The following is a 17,597-nucleotide window of genomic DNA, read 5'->3' as shown; positions in this document are numbered from 1 at the left end:
ACAACTGTTATCAAACTTAGCAATAATGATGCATTAATCTGCCAATCAAGTGTGAAAGCTGGCTATGTGTATAGGCATAGTAAACACATATCATCATCATCCTCATTATCATTTATTTATATAGTGTCACTAATAGCGCAGCGCTGTACAGAGAACCCATTCACATCAGTCCCTACCCTATTGGAGCTTACAGTCTAAATTCCCTAATATAGACACACACTCACACACAGACAGAGAGGGAGAGACTAGGGTCAATTTTGATAGCAGCCAATTAACCTAACAGTATGTTTTTTGGAGTGTGGGAGGAAACCACAGCACCCGGAGGAAACCCACGCAAACACAGGGAGAACATACAAACTTCACACAGATAAGGCCATTGTTGATATAAGTACTGGCTCTGCTTACCATTGTCCAGTCTAGTACATAACTGTATTAATGCTGTGAAATATTATTACTTTGAATGCCTTAAATATGCAAGAGCGCATTTGGGTAAGTTTATGCTAATAAAAGATATATGCACTTTTCTTGCCTACCCATACTATTTAATAACCACCAAAAATTAAGCAATATGTAAGCACTGCTTCCAGTTGAAATCAGTCTGTCTGTCTATCTATCTATCTATCTATCTTTCTATCTATCTATCCGTCTGTCTATCTTTAAAACTGAAAGACATCCATTAAACATACACAATGACAGCATATTTAGTGTGTAATTGATGCTAAAACACAATTCTCACTCTCCTAATATAGCTGATTTTTGACAATGAACTGCATTTTTCATGTGAAGCATTTGATGTCATAAAGATGTAAACCTCACAAAGCAATTCTGTCACTGGTCAGTTTGCTTGACAGACATCTGACTTTAAGGTACTAGCCAATGGAAACATGGTGACATGTAAATATGAAAGCACATTAGGACAAAATATGCAATAAGATAGAGGCAAAGGGAGATGGCTGCTGGGAATGTATTTCATTTATCCCAGAAAATCTTTAAATCTAAGTATTAATACTACGTTGATGTACTTTTGAAATTGGAGAGCTACTTTTTACTAAAAGTACATCTCCCTTATATAATTAAGTATAATGCAGACCTGCTCAAAAACTTAGTATAATTAAAGAAGTCTTATGCCATAAATGATGATGATGAGAGCTGCTTATGTGAATGTCTATAGTGGTTTTCTCTACCAGTGTCACTGTATTAGACAACTGTTATCAAACTTAGCAATAATGATGCATTAATCTGCCAATCAAGTGTGAAAGCTGGCTATGTGTATAGGCATAGTAAACACATATCATCATCATCCTCATTATCATTTATTTATATAGTGTCACTAATAGCGCAGCGCTGTACAGAGAACCCATTCACATCAGTCCCTACCCTATTGGAGCTTACAGTCTAAATTCCCTAATATAGACACACACTCACACACAGACAGAGAGGGAGAGACTAGGGTCAATTTTGATAGCAGCCAATTAACCTAACAGTATGTTTTTTGGAGTGTGGGAGGAAACCCACGCAAACACAGGGAGAACATACAAACTTCACACAGATAAGGCCATTGTTGATATAAGTACTGGCTCTGCTTACCATTGTCCAGTCTAGTACATAACTGTATTAATGCTGTGAAATATTATTACTTTGAATGCCTTAAATATGCAAGAGCGCATTTGGGTAAGTTTATGCTAATAAAAGATATATGCACTTTTCTTGCCTACCCATACTATTTAATAACCACCAAAAATTAAGCAATATGTAAGCACTGCTTCCAGTTGAAATCAGTCTGTCTGTCTGTCTATCTATCTATCTATCTATCTTCTATCTATCTTTCTATCTTTCTATCTATCCGTCTGTCTATCTTTAAAACTGAAAGACATCCATTAAACATACACAATGACAGCATATTTAGTGTGTAATTGATGCTAAAACACAATTCTCACTCTCCTAATATAGCTGATTTTTGACAATGAACTGCATTTTTCATGTGAAGCATTTGATGTCATAAAGATGTAAACCTCACAAAGCAATTCTGTCACTGGTCAGTTTGCTTGACAGACATCTGACTTTAAGGTACTAGCCAATGGAAACATGGTGACATGTAAATATGAAAGCACATTAGGACAAAATATGCAATAAGATAGAGGCAAAGGGAGATGGCTGCTGGGAATGTATTTCATTTATCCCAGAAAATCTTTAAATCTAAGTATTAATACTACGTTGATGTACTTTTGAAATTGGAGAGCTACTTTTTACTAAAAGTACATCTCCCTTATATAATTAAGTATAATGCAGACCTGCTCAAAAACTTAGTATAATTAAAGAAGTCTTATGCCATAAATGATGATGATGAGAGCTGCTTATGTGAATGTCTATAGTGGTTTTCTCTACCAGTGTCACTGTATTAGACAACTGTTATCAAACTTAGCAATAATGATGCATTAATCTGCCAATCAAGTGTGAAAGCTGGCTATGTGTATAGGCATAGTAAACACATATCATCATCATCCTCATTATCATTTATTTATATAGTGTCACTAATAGCGCAGCGCTGTACAGAGAACCCATTCACATCAGTCCCTACCCTATTGGAGCTTACAGTCTAAATTCCCTAATATAGACACACACTCACACACAGACAGAGAGGGAGAGACTAGGGTCAATTTTGATAGCAGCCAATTAACCTAACAGTATGTTTTTTGGAGTGTGGGAGGAAACCCACGCAAACACAGGGAGAACATACAAACTTCACACAGATAAGGCCATTGTTGATATAAGTACTGGCTCTGCTTACCATTGTCCAGTCTAGTACATAACTGTATTAATGCTGTGAAATATTATTACTTTGAATGCCTTAAATATGCAAGAGCGCATTTGGGTAAGTTTATGCTAATAAAAGATATATGCACTTTTCTTGCCTACCCATACTATTTAATAACCACCAAAAATTAAGCAATATGTAAGCACTGCTTCCAGTTGAAATCAGTCTGTCTGTCTATCTATCTATCTATCTATCTATCTTTCTATCTTTCTATCTATCTATCTTTCTATCTATCTGTCTATCTGTCTATCTTTAAAACTGAAAGACATCCATTAAACATACACAATGACAGCATATTTAGTGTGTAATTGATGCTAAAACACAATTCTCACTCTCCTAATATAGCTGATTTTTGACAATGAACTGCATTTTTCATGTGAAGCATTTGATGTCATAAAGATGTAAACCTCACAAAGCAATTCTGTCACTGGTCAGTTTGCTTGACAGACATCTGACTTTAAGGTACTAGCCAATGGAAACATGGTGACATGTAAATATGAAAGCACATTAGGACAAAATATGCAATAAGATAGAGGCAAAGGGAGATGGCTGCTGGGAATGTATTTCATTTATCCCAGAAAATCTTTAAATCTAAGTATTAATACTACGTTGATGTACTTTTGAAATTGGAGAGCTACTTTTTACTAAAAGTACATCTCCCTTATATAATTAAGTATAATGCAGACCTGCTCAAAAACTTAGTATAATTAAAGAAGTCTTATGCAATAAATGATGATGATGAGAGCTGCTTATGTGAATGTCTATAGTGGTTTTCTCTACCAGTGTCATTGTATTAGACAACTGTTATCAAACTTAGCAATAATGATGCATTAATCTGCCAATCAAGTGTGAAAGCTGGCTATGTGTATAGGCATAGTAAACACATATCATCATCCTCATTATCATTTATTTATATAGTGTCACTAATAGCGCAGCGCTGTACAGAGAACCCATTCACATCAGTCCCTACCCTATTGGAGCTTACAGTCTAAATTCCCTAATATAGACACACACTCACACACAGACAGAGAGGGAGAGACTAGGGTCAATTTTGATAGCAGCCAATTAACCTAACAGTATGTTTTTTGGAGTGTGGGAGGAAACCACAGCACCCGGAGGAAACCCACGCAAACACAGGGAGAACATACAAACTTCACACAGATAAGGCCATTGTTGATATAAGTACTGGCTCTGCTTACCATTGTCCAGTCTAGTACATAACTGTATTAATGCTGTGAAATATTATTACTTTGAATGCCTTAAATATGCAAGAGCGCATTTGGGTAAGTTTATGCTAATAAAAGATATATGCACTTTTCTTGCCTACCCATACTATTTAATAACCACCAAAAATTTAGCAATATGTAAGCACTGCTTCCAGTTGAAATCAGTCTGTCTGTCTGTCTATCTATCTATCTTTCTATCTATCTATCTTTCTATCTTTCTATCTATCTATCTATCGGTCTGTCTATCTTTAAAACTGAAAGACATCCATTAAACATACACAATGACAGCATATTTAGTGTGTAATTGATGCTAAAACACAATTCTCACTCTCCTAATATAGCTGATTTTTGACAATGAACTGCATTTTTCATGTGAAGCATTTGATGTCATAAAGATGTAAACCTCACAAAGCAATTCTGTCACTGGTCAGTTTGCTTGACAGACATCTGACTTTAAGGTACTAGCCAATGGAAACATGGTGACATGTAAATATGAAAGCACATTAGGACAAAATATGCAATAAGATAGAGGCAAAGGGAGATGGCTGCTGGGAATGTATTTCATTTATCCCAGAAAATCTTTAAATCTAAGTATTAATACTACGTTGATGTACTTTTGAAATTGGAGAGCTACTTTTTACTAAAAGTACATCTCCCTTATATAATTAAGTATAATGCAGACCTGCTCAAAAACTTAGTATAATTAAAGAAGTCTTATGCCATAAATGATGATGATGAGAGCTGCTTATGTGAATGTCTATAGTGGTTTTCTCTACCAGTGTCACTGTATTAGACAACTGTTATCAAACTTAGCAATAATGATGCATTAATCTGCCAATCAAGTGTGAAAGCTGGCTATGTGTATAGGCATAGTAAACACATATCATCATCATCCTCATTATCATTTATTTATATAGTGTCACTAATAGCGCAGCGCTGTACAGAGAACCCATTCACATCAGTCCCTACCCTATTGGAGCTTACAGTCTAAATTCCCTAATATAGACACACACTCACACACAGACAGAGAGGGAGAGACTAGGGTCAATTTTGATAGCAGCCAATTAACCTAACAGTATGTTTTTTGGAGTGTGGGAGGAAACCCACGCAAACACAGGGAGAACATACAAACTTCACACAGATAAGGCCATTGTTGATATAAGTACTGGCTCTGCTTACCATTGTCCAGTCTAGTACATAACTGTATTAATGCTGTGAAATATTATTACTTTGAATGCCTTAAATATGCAAGAGCGCATTTGGGTAAGTTTATGCTAATAAAAGATATATGCACTTTTCTTGCCTACCCATACTATTTAATAACCACCAAAAATTAAGCAATATGTAAGCACTGCTTCCAGTTGAAATCAGTCTGTCTGTCTGTCTGTCTATCTATCTATCTTTCTATCTATCTATCTATCTATCTATCTATCTTTCTATCTATCTATCTATCGGTCTGTCTATCTTTAAAACTGAAAGACATCCATTAAACATACACAATGACAGCATATTTAGTGTGTAATTGATGCTAAAACACAATTCTCACTCTCCTAATATAGCTGATTTTTGACAATGAACTGCATTTTTCATGTGAAGCATTTGATGTCATAAAGATGTAAACCTCACAAAGCAATTCTGTCACTGGTCAGTTTGCTTGACAGACATCTGACTTTAAGGTACTAGCCAATGGAAACATGGTGACATGTAAATATGAAAGCACATTAGGACAAAATATGCAATAAGATAGAGGCAAAGGGAGATGGCTGCTGGGAATGTATTTCATTTATCCCAGAAAATCTTTAAATCTAAGTATTAATACTACGTTGATGTACTTTTGAAATTGGAGAGCTACTTTTTACTAAAAGTACATCTCCCTTATATAATTAAGTATAATGCAGACCTGCTCAAAAACTTAGTATAATTAAAGAAGTCTTATGCAATAAATGATGATGATGAGAGCTGCTTATGTGAATGTCTATAGTGGTTTTCTCTACCAGTGTCATTGTATTAGACAACTGTTATCAAACTTAGCAATAATGATGCATTAATCTGCCAATCAAGTGTGAAAGCTGGCTATGTGTATAGGCATAGTAAACACATATCATCATCATCCTCATTATCATTTATTTATATAGTGTCACTAATAGCGCAGCGCTGTACAGAGAACCCATTCACATCAGTCCCTACCCTATTGGAGCTTACAGTCTAAATTCCCTAATATAGACACACACACACACAGACAGAGAGGGAGAGACTAGGGTCAATTTTGATAGCAGCCAATTAACCTAACAGTATGTTTTTTGGAGTGTGGGAGGAAACCACAGCACCCGGAGGAAACCCACGCAAACACAGGGAGAACATACAAACTTCACACAGATAAGGCCATTGTTGATATAAGTACTGGCTCTGCTTACCATTGTCCAGTCTAGTACATAACTGTATTAATGCTGTGAAATATTATTACTTTGAATGCCTTAAATATGCAAGAGCGCATTTGGGTAAGTTTATGCTAATAAAAGATATATGCACTTTTCTTGCCTACCCATACTATTTAATAACCACCAAAAATTAAGCAATATGTAAGCACTGCTTCCAGTTGAAATCAGTCTGTCTGTCTGTCTATCTATCTATCTATCTATCTATCTTTCTATCTATCTATCTTTCTATCTTTCTATCTATCTATCCGTCTGTCTATCTTTAAAACTGAAAGACATCCATTAAACATACACAATGACAGCATATTTAGTGTGTAATTGATGCTAAAACACAATTCTCACTCTCCTAATATAGCTGATTTTTGACAATGAACTGCATTTTTCATGTGAAGCATTTGATGTCATAAAGATGTAAACCTCACAAAGCAATTCTGTCACTGGTCAGTTTGCTTGACAGACATCTGACTTTAAGGTACTAGCCAATGGAAACATGGTGACATGTAAATATGAAAGCACATTAGGACAAAATATGCAATAAGATAGAGGCAAAGGGAGATGGCTGCTGGGAATGTATTTCATTTATCCCAGAAAATCTTTAAATCTAAGTATTAATACTACGTTGATGTACTTTTGAAATTGGAGAGCTACTTTTTACTAAAAGTACATCTCCCTTATATAATTAAGTATAATGCAGACCTGCTCAAAAACTTAGTATAATTAAAGAAGTCTTATGCCATAAATGATGATGATGAGAGCTGCTTATGTGAATGTCTATAGTGGTTTTCTCTACCAGTGTCACTGTATTAGACAACTGTTATCAAACTTAGCAATAATGATGCATTAATCTGCCAATCAAGTGTGAAAGCTGGCTATTTGTATAGGCATAGTAAACACATATCATCATCATCCTCATTATCATTTATTTATATAGTGTCACTAATAGCGCAGCGCTGTACAGAGAACCCATTCACATCAGTCCCTACCCTATTGGAGCTTACAGTCTAAATTCCCTAATATAGACACACACTCACACACAGACAGAGAGGGAGAGACTAGGGTCAATTTTGATAGCAGCCAATTAACCTAACAGTATGTTTTTTGGAGTGTGGGAGGAAACCACAGCACCCGGAGGAAACCCACGCAAACACAGGGAGAACATACAAACTTCACACAGATAAGGCCATTGTTGATATAAGTACTGGCTCTGCTTACCATTGTCCAGTCTAGTACATAACTGTATTAATGCTGTGAAATATTATTACTTTGAATGCCTTAAATATGCAAGAGCGCATTTGGGTAAGTTTATGCTAATAAAAGATATATGCACTTTTCTTGCCTACCCATACTATTTAATAACCACCAAAAATTAAGCAATATGTAAGCACTGCTTCCAGTTGAAATCAGTCTGTCTGTCTATCTATCTATCTATCTATCTTTCTATCTTTCTATCTATCTATCTTTCTATCTTTCTATCTATCTATCTATCCGTCTGTCTATCTTTAAAACTGAAAGACATCCATTAAACATACACAATGACAGCATATTTAGTGTGTAATTGATGCTAAAACACAATTCTCACTCTCCTAATATAGCTGATTTTTGACAATGAACTGCATTTTTCATGTGAATCATTTGATGTCATAAAGATGTAAACCTCACAAAGCAATTCTGTCACTGGTCAGTTTGCTTGACAGACATCTGACTTTAAGGTACTAGCCAATGGAAACATGGTGACATGTAAATATGAAAGCACATTAGGACAAAATATGCAATAAGATAGAGGCAAAGGGAGATGGCTGCTGGGAATGTATTTCATTTATCCCAGAAAATCTTTAAATCTAAGTATTAATACTACGTTGATGTACTTTTGAAATTGGAGAGCTACTTTTTACTAAAAGTACATCTCCCTTATATAATTAAGTATAATGCAGACCTGCTCAAAAACTTAGTATAATTAAAGAAGTCTTATGCCATAAATGATGATGATGAGAGCTGCTTATGTGAATGTCTATAGTGGTTTTCTCTACCAGTGTCACTGTATTAGACAACTGTTATCAAACTTAGCAATAATGATGCATTAATCTGCCAATCAAGTGTGAAAGCTGGCTATTTGTATAGGCATAGTAAACACATATCATCATCATCCTCATTATCATTTATTTATATAGTGTCACTAATAGCGCAGCGCTGTACAGAGAACCCATTCACATCAGTCCCTACCCTATTGGAGCTTACAGTCTAAATTCCCTAATATAGACACACACTCACACACAGACAGAGAGGGAGAGACTAGGGTCAATTTTGATAGCAGCCAATTAACCTAACAGTATGTTTTTTGGAGTGTGGGAGGAAACCACAGCACCCGGAGGAAACCCACGCAAACACAGGGAGAACATACAAACTTCACACAGATAAGGCCATTGTTGATATAAGTACTGGCTCTGCTTACCATTGTCCAGTCTAGTACATAACTGTATTAATGCTGTGAAATATTATTACTTTGAATGCCTTAAATATGCAAGAGCGCATTTGGGTAAGTTTATGCTAATAAAAGATATATGCACTTTTCTTGCCTACCCATACTATTTAATAACCACCAAAAATTAAGCAATATGTAAGCACTGCTTCCAGTTGAAATCAGTCTGTCTGTCTATCTATCTATCTATCTTTCTATCTTTCTATCTATCTATCTTTCTATCTTTCTATCTATCTATCTATCCGTCTGTCTATCTTTAAAACTGAAAGACATCCATTAAACATACACAATGACAGCATATTTAGTGTGTAATTGATGCTAAAACACAATTCTCACTCTCCTAATATAGCTGATTTTTGACAATGAACTGCATTTTTCATGTGAAGCATTTGATGTCATAAAGATGTAAACCTCACAAAGCAATTCTGTCACTGGTCAGTTTGCTTGACAGACATCTGACTTTAAGGTACTAGCCAATGGAAACATGGTGACATGTAAATATGAAAGCACATTAGGACAAAATATGCAATAAGATAGAGGCAAAGGGAGATGGCTGCTGGGAATGTATTTCATTTATCCCAGAAAATCTTTAAATCTAAGTATTAATACTACGTTGATGTACTTTTGAAATTGGAGAGCTACTTTTTACTAAAAGTACATCTCCCTTATATAATTAAGTATAATGCAGACCTGCTCAAAAACTTAGTATAATTAAAGAAGTCTTATGCCATAAATGATGATGATGAGAGCTGCTTATGTGAATGTCTATAGTGGTTTTCTCTACCAGTGTCACTGTATTAGACAACTGTTATCAAACTTAGCAATAATGATGCATTAATCTGCCAATCAAGTGTGAAAGCTGGCTATGTGTATAGGCATAGTAAACACATATCATCATCATCCTCATTATCATTTATTTATATAGTGTCACTAATAGCGCAGCGCTGTACAGAGAACCCATTCACATCAGTCCCTACCCTATTGGAGCTTACAGTCTAAATTCCCTAATATAGACACACACTCACACACAGACAGAGAGGGAGAGACTAGGGTCAATTTTGATAGCAGCCAATTAACCTAACAGTATGTTTTTTGGAGTGTGGGAGGAAACCCACGCAAACACAGGGAGAACATACAAACTTCACACAGATAAGGCCATTGTTGATATAAGTACTGGCTCTGCTTACCATTGTCCAGTCTAGTACATAACTGTATTAATGCTGTGAACAGTGTCGGACTGGGACATGAAGGGCCCACAGGTGGACTGCAATGGTAGGGGCCCACCAGAGGGGGTGTGTCCAGCCACCATAGAGGCGGGACCAAACACTTGAGGGGAGTGGTCAGCCCATGAAGGGCATGGCTAGTGGCATAGTGTAGTTAGTATATAAAGAATGCAGTTTATATAAAGAGTGCATAGTCTAGGCCCCACCCCTTAGATCGAGACACAGTCTTGCCCCACTAGAATCAGAACAGTTGGCAGACTGTCCTGCTCTCTCCTACCTGTTCTTGCAGCGTTCACTACCTGCTGCTGCTGATGTCTTAAGCTCAGTTGCTGTCTGGACCCTGGAATGTTGGGGTCCTGTTTTGAAAAAGGGATATGCACACTCTAGCCCCCTTCCCCAACTAGTCACAATGTTAAGTCAATAGCTCTCATGTTTAAAGGGTGCGTGTGAGTGTGAAAAGCAGAAGGCCACTCCCCTACAGTAAAACACTTGCATTGTTGCATACACCATCAACAGAAGTGTACACTGCCTGCTCAAAGAAGTGTGACATATCTCCCGGCAGGCAGTACAGAAGTCCTGAGTTTCAAGGACAGTGCCCTAAAATCACTGCATACATAGTGGAAGGTGTGTAGTTGTTATAATGAAACAGACAAATATGAAAAAATAATGTTTCCAAGAAAGACAAAAATTTAAAACACACACAAAACACATATACAAGCAGAGGGGCACCTTGTCTCAGAATAGTTACAATTAACCTGTGTATCCGCATACTATTATTACCGTTATTGAGAAGAATATACTGTGCCACCCCCAACCTTGGCTCCATGGGAATTACCTTTGCTGCAGATCAGGGGTTGGCTAAAATCTGGTCAAGCCCAGGTGTGCCAATTGTGCATTTAGATAGAGAGATTTTATATTATATAGATATTATTAATCAAAATGGAACCAACAAATAAACGTTTACACAGTAGTGCCCCAGTTCAATTTATGCCACATTGTTCAATTTATGCCACAAATCATATTATGACATACAGTAATGCGCCCAAATCATATTATGACATACAGTAGTGCCCCAGTTCAATTTATGCCACAAATCATATTATGCCACACAATAATGTCTCCAAATCATATTATGCCCTAAATTAGGCCCCCAAACAATATTATGCCACAGAGTACTGCACCAATTCATATAATGCCAAGAACAGGCTACCCCCCCCCCCCCCCCAGGTAAAAAGGGAACATTGTCAAGTTTGAAAAAAACAAATAAACAAAAAATTACAATAAAATAAAGTAAATTTGACTTACCTCTGCTTCATCTCCTCTCTGTGGTTGCTGGGCAGGGTCCTCTCAGCTCCTGTACGCTGGCAGTATCGCAAGGTCATGACGTGTGCGATTCTTGAAGGTGCAGGTGATTTGCGCTAAGCAAATTTTGGACTTGGGTGGATTCCACCTACATAGAAAAGGACAGGGGCAGGACTTAAAGTGGCCATGGAAAAAAAGCCTGAAAATTACATCATGTTGAAAGGCCAAATAGATGTTAATCGAGGCACAGTATGTGTGTGCGCCTACTGTATGTACCTGAGTATGTGTGTCCTTTACTTGTCGCTTTCCTGACCTGTGGCTGCTGGTGTCTTTAGCTTAGTTGCTGCTTGCCTGGATCCTGCAATGTTGGGAGTCCTAACTGGGGAAAAAATGAGTACATGACATTTAGAAAACTCCAAACAGCCCCGGCGTTAAATCAATAGTACACACGTTTAATAATAATTAGACCTCCCTCCAGCCCCAACATTAAAATAATAGTATTCACTTTTGATAAATAGATCTATTTCCCTTCAACCAACCCCGACATTAAATTAATAGTATGTGCATTTAATAAATAAACCTATTTCCCTACCTCCAAACAGGCCTAGCAATAAATAGCATTTAAGTTTAATAAATATAACCTTTTTACCATAAACATCCCTGGCAATAAATAATTCACATTTAATAAATAGCCCTCCTGCCCAAACTTAACCCCATATTCAATTAATAGCTCCAGACTACCCCAGCATTAAAGGTCTCGCCACCTCATCTTAAATTAATAGGCCCCACTATTACCGGTAAATTAAATTGACCCGCCATCACCCCACAAATAAAATTTCACACATTAGCCACCACCTACCTACACCCACATTATATTACACAAGCCCCCACCCCTCAACCCCATGTCACTTATAACAAGCCCCCTGCCCTCACCCCCATTTCACTTATAACAGCCCCCCTGCCCTCAAACCCATTTCACTTATAACAAGCCCCCCTCTCCTCAACCCCATTTCACTTATAACAAGCCCCCCTTCCCTCAACCCCATTTCACTTAAAACAAGCCCCCCTGCCCTCACCCCCATTTCACTTATAACAGCCCCCCTGCCCTCACCCCCATTTCACTTATAACAGCCCCCCTGCCCTCACTCCCATTTAACTTTCAACAGCCCCCCTGCCCTCACCCCCATTTCACTTATAACAAGCCCCCCTCCCCTCAACCCCATTTCACATATAGAAGCCCCCCTGCCCTCACCCCCAATTTTACATATAACAGCCCCCCGTCCTCACCGCCCATTTCACTTATAACAAGACCTCCCTGTCCTCATACCCCATTACATTGCCACAAGCCCTATTGCCCACACATAACACACACACACATTCATTTCTCATACAAACAGACACTAATACATTTAACATACATACTGACTCCCCACCCTCTCTCATACACACATTTCTCATACAGACAGCCACACAAAAACACACACTAATACAGTTATCATAGACACTGACACACATTCTCTCTCATTCATACATACACACACACACGCTAATACATTTATCATAGACACTGAAACACATTCTCCCTCATACATACAAACACACACACATACATTAATCATACACACTGACTCACCTCCTTCTCTCATACACACACACTAATACATTTACCATACATACTGACACACACACAAGCTAATACATTTATCATACACACTGACACACATTTTCTCTCACACACACACTAATACATTTATCAAACACACTGACACACATTTTCTCTCACACACACACACTAATACATTTATCACACACACTGACACACATTTTCTCTCTCACACACACACACACTAATACATTTATCATACACACTGACACACATTTTCTCTCACACACACACAAATACATTTATCACACACACTGACACACACACTAATACATTTATCATACACACTGACACACATTTTCTCTCACACACACACAAATACATTTATCACACACACTGACACACATACTAATACATTTATCACACACACTGACACACATTTTCTCTCACACACATACACTAATACATTTATCACACACACTGACACACATTTTCTCTCACACACATACACTAATACATTTATCACACACACTGACACACATTTTCTCTCACACACACACTAATATATTTATCACACACACTGACACACATTCTCTCACACACACACTAATACATTTATCACACACACTGACACACATTTTCTCACACACACACTAATACATTTATCACACACACACTAATACATTTATCACACACACTGACACACATTCTCTCACACACACACTAATACATTTATCACACACACTGACACACATTCTCTCACACAAACACTAATACATTTATCACACACACTGACACACATTTTCTCTCACAAAACACACTAATACATTTATCACACACACTGACACACATTTTCTCTCACAAAACACACTAATACATTTATCACACACACTGACACACATTTTCTCTCACACACACTAATACATTTATCACACACACACAAATACATTTATCACACACACTGACACACATTTTCTCTCACACACACACTAATACATTTATCATACACACTGACACACATTTTCTCTCACACACACACTAATACATTTATCACACACACTGACACACATTCTCTCACACACACACACACTAATACATTTATCACACACACTGACACACATTCTCTCACACACACACACACTAATACATTTATCACACACACTGACACACATTTTCTCTCACACACACACTAATACATTTATCACACACACTGACACACATTCTCTCACACACACACACACTAATACATTTATCACACACACTGACACACATTTTCTCTCACACACACACTAATACATTTATCATACACACTGACACACATTTTCTCTCACACACACACTAATACATTTATCACACACACTGACACACATTTTCTCTCACACACACTAATACATTTATCACACACACTGACACACATTCTCTCACACACACACAAATACATTTATCACACACACTGACACACATTTTCTCTCACACACATACACTAATACATTTATCACACACTGGCACACATTTTCTCTCACACACACACACACTAATACATTTATCACACACACTGACACACATTTTCTCTCACACACACACTAATACATTTATCACACACACTGACACACATTCTCTCACACACACTAATACATTTATCACACACACTGACACACATTTTCTCTCACACACACACTAATACATTTATCACACACACTGACACACATTTTCTCTCATACATATACACACATACACACACATACACACACTAATACATTTTCACACACACACATCTCACCTTTCCTGCTTTGCTTCCTCCATGGCAGTGTGGGTAGGGGGCGTGTCTGCTCTGAGTGACTGTGTCAGCCAATCACAGCACAGCAGAGGGGGTGATGGGAGACAGTGAGCAGTTCCTGCCTGAGCAGGAAGCTCCTCCTCTTTACCAGCAGCACAGGCTGCTCCTACACTGACCTCTCCGTGGGGGCCTGGTGATCACATTGTGGGGGGCGGGGCCATCGGACAGTGGGGCCTACCGGGTATTTCCCTGGGACTCCGCTAGGCCAGTCCAACACTGGCTGTGAAATATTATTACTTTGAATGCCTTAAATATGCAAGAGCGCATTTGGGTAAGTTTATGCTAATAAAAGATATATGCACTTTTCTTGCCTACCCATACTATTTAATAACCACCAAAAATTAAGCAATATGTAAGCACTGCTTCCAGTTGAAATCAGTCTGTCTGTCTGTCTATCTATCTGTCTATCTATCTTTCTATCTTTCTATCTATCTATCTATCGGTCTGTCTATCTTTAAAACTGAAAGACATCCATTAAACATACACAATGACAGCATATTTAGTGTGTAATTGATGCTAAAACACAATTCTCACTCTCCTAATATAGCTGATTTTTGACAATGAACTGCATTTTTCATGTGAAGCATTTGATGTCATAAAGATGTAAACCTCACAAAGCAATTCTGTCACTGGTCAGTTTGCTTGACAGACATCTGACTTTAAGGTACTAGCCAATGGAAACATGGTGACATGTAAATATGAAAGCACATTAGGACAAAATATGCAATAAGATAGAGGCAAAGGGAGATGGCTGCTGGGAATGTATTTCATTTATCCCAGAAAATCTTTAAATCTAAGTATTAATACTACGTTGATGTACTTTTGAAATTGGAGAGCTACTTTTTACTAAAAGTACATCTCCCTTATATAATTAAGTATAATGCAGACCTGCTCAAAAACTTAGTATAATTAAAGAAGTCTTATGCCATAAATGATGATGATGAGAGCTGCTTATGTGAATGTCTATAGTGGTTTTCTCTACCAGTGTCACTGTATTAGACAACTGTTATCAAACTTAGCAATAATGATGCATTAATCTGCCAATCAAGTGTGAAAGCTGGCTATGTGTATAGGCATAGTAAACACATATCATCATCATCCTCATTATCATTTATTTATATAGTGTCACTAATAGCGCAGCGCTGTACAGAGAACCCATTCACATCAGTCCCTACCCTATTGGAGCTTACAGTCTAAATTCCCTAATATAGACACACACTCACACACAGACAGAGAGGGAGAGACTAGGGTCAATTTTGATAGCAGCCAATTAACCTAACAGTATGTTTTTTGGAGTGTGGGAGGAAACCACAGCACCCGGAGGAAACCCACGCAAACACAGGGAGAACATACAAACTTCACACAGATAAGGCCATTGTTGATATAAGTACTGGCTCTGCTTACCATTGTCCAGTCTAGTACATAACTGTATTAATGCTGTGAAATATTATTACTTTGAATGCCTTAAATATGCAAGAGCGCATTTGGGTAAGTTTATGCTAATAAAAGATATATGCACTTTTCTTGCCTACCCATACTATTTAATAACCACCAAAAATTAAGCAATATGTAAGCACTGCTTCCAGTTGAAATCAGTCTGTCTGTCTGTCTGTCTATCTATCTATCTATCTATCTATCTATCTATCTATCTATCTATCTTTCTATCTATCTATCTATCTATCTATCCGTCTGTCTATCTTTAAAACTGAAAGACATCCATTAAACATACACAATGACAGCATATTTAGTGTGTAATTGATGCTAAAACACAATTCTCACTCTCCTAATATAGCTGATTTTTGACAATGAACTGCATTTTTCATGTGAAGCATTTGATGTCATAAAGATGTAAACCTCACAAAGCAATTCTGTCACTGGTCAGTTTGCTTGACAGACATCTGACTTTAAGGTACTAGCCAATGGAAACATGGTGACATGTAAATATGAAAGCACATTAGGACAAAATATGCAATAAGATAGAGGCAAAGGGAGATGGCTGCTGGGAATGTATTTCATTTATCCCAGAAAATCTTTAAATCTAAGTATTAATACTACGTTGATGTACTTTTGAAATTGGAGAGCTACTTTTTACTAAAAGTACATCTCCCTTATATAATTAAGTATAATGCAGACCTGCTCAAAAACTTAGTATAATTAAAGAAGTCTTATGCCATAAATGATGATGATGAGAGCTGCTTATGTGAATGTCTATAGTGGTTTTCTCTACCAGTGTCACTGTATTAGACAACTGTTATCAAACTTAGCAATAATGATGCATTAATCTGCCAATCAAGTGTGAAAGCTGGCTATGTGTATAGGCATAGTAAACACATATCATCATCATCCTCATTATCATTTATTTATATAGTGTCACTAATAGCGCAGCGCTGTACAGAGAACCCATTCACATCAGTCCCTACCCTATTGGAGCTTACAGTCTAAATTCCCTAATATAGACACACACTCACACACAGACAGAGAGGGAGAGACTAGGGTCAATTTTGATAGCAGCCAATTAACCTAACAGTATGTTTTTTGGAGTGTGGGAGGAAACCCACGCAAACACAGGGAGAACATACAAACTTCACACAGATAAGGCCATTGTTGATATAAGTACTGGCTCTGCTTACCATTGTCCAGTCTAGTACATAACTGTATTAATGCTGTGAAATATTATTAC

The 17,597-nt window shown here is 37.3% G+C and overlaps 1 long non-coding RNA gene across 1 annotated transcript; it reads right to left on the bottom strand.

Annotated features, from left to right (window-relative positions):
- Window positions 1-11,486: 11,486 nt before the first annotated feature.
- LOC142116546 (uncharacterized) lies at window positions 11,487-14,904 on the bottom strand. Its single transcript, XR_012682456.1, has 3 exons — window positions 14,861-14,904; window positions 11,754-11,856; window positions 11,487-11,625 (listed from the first exon to the last, which is right to left on the bottom strand). It is a non-coding gene; the product is annotated as an uncharacterized LOC142116546 (long non-coding RNA).
- Between the last annotated feature and the right edge of the window lie 2,693 nt (window positions 14,905-17,597).

Source organism: Mixophyes fleayi, unplaced genomic scaffold (genome assembly GCF_038048845.1).
Source record: "Mixophyes fleayi isolate aMixFle1 unplaced genomic scaffold, aMixFle1.hap1 Scaffold_168, whole genome shotgun sequence".
Lineage (NCBI taxonomy): Eukaryota > Metazoa > Chordata > Amphibia > Anura > Limnodynastidae > Mixophyes > Mixophyes fleayi.
The sequence above is the reverse complement of the archived record's forward strand: the minus strand, read 5'-3'. Positions and strand labels throughout refer to the sequence as shown.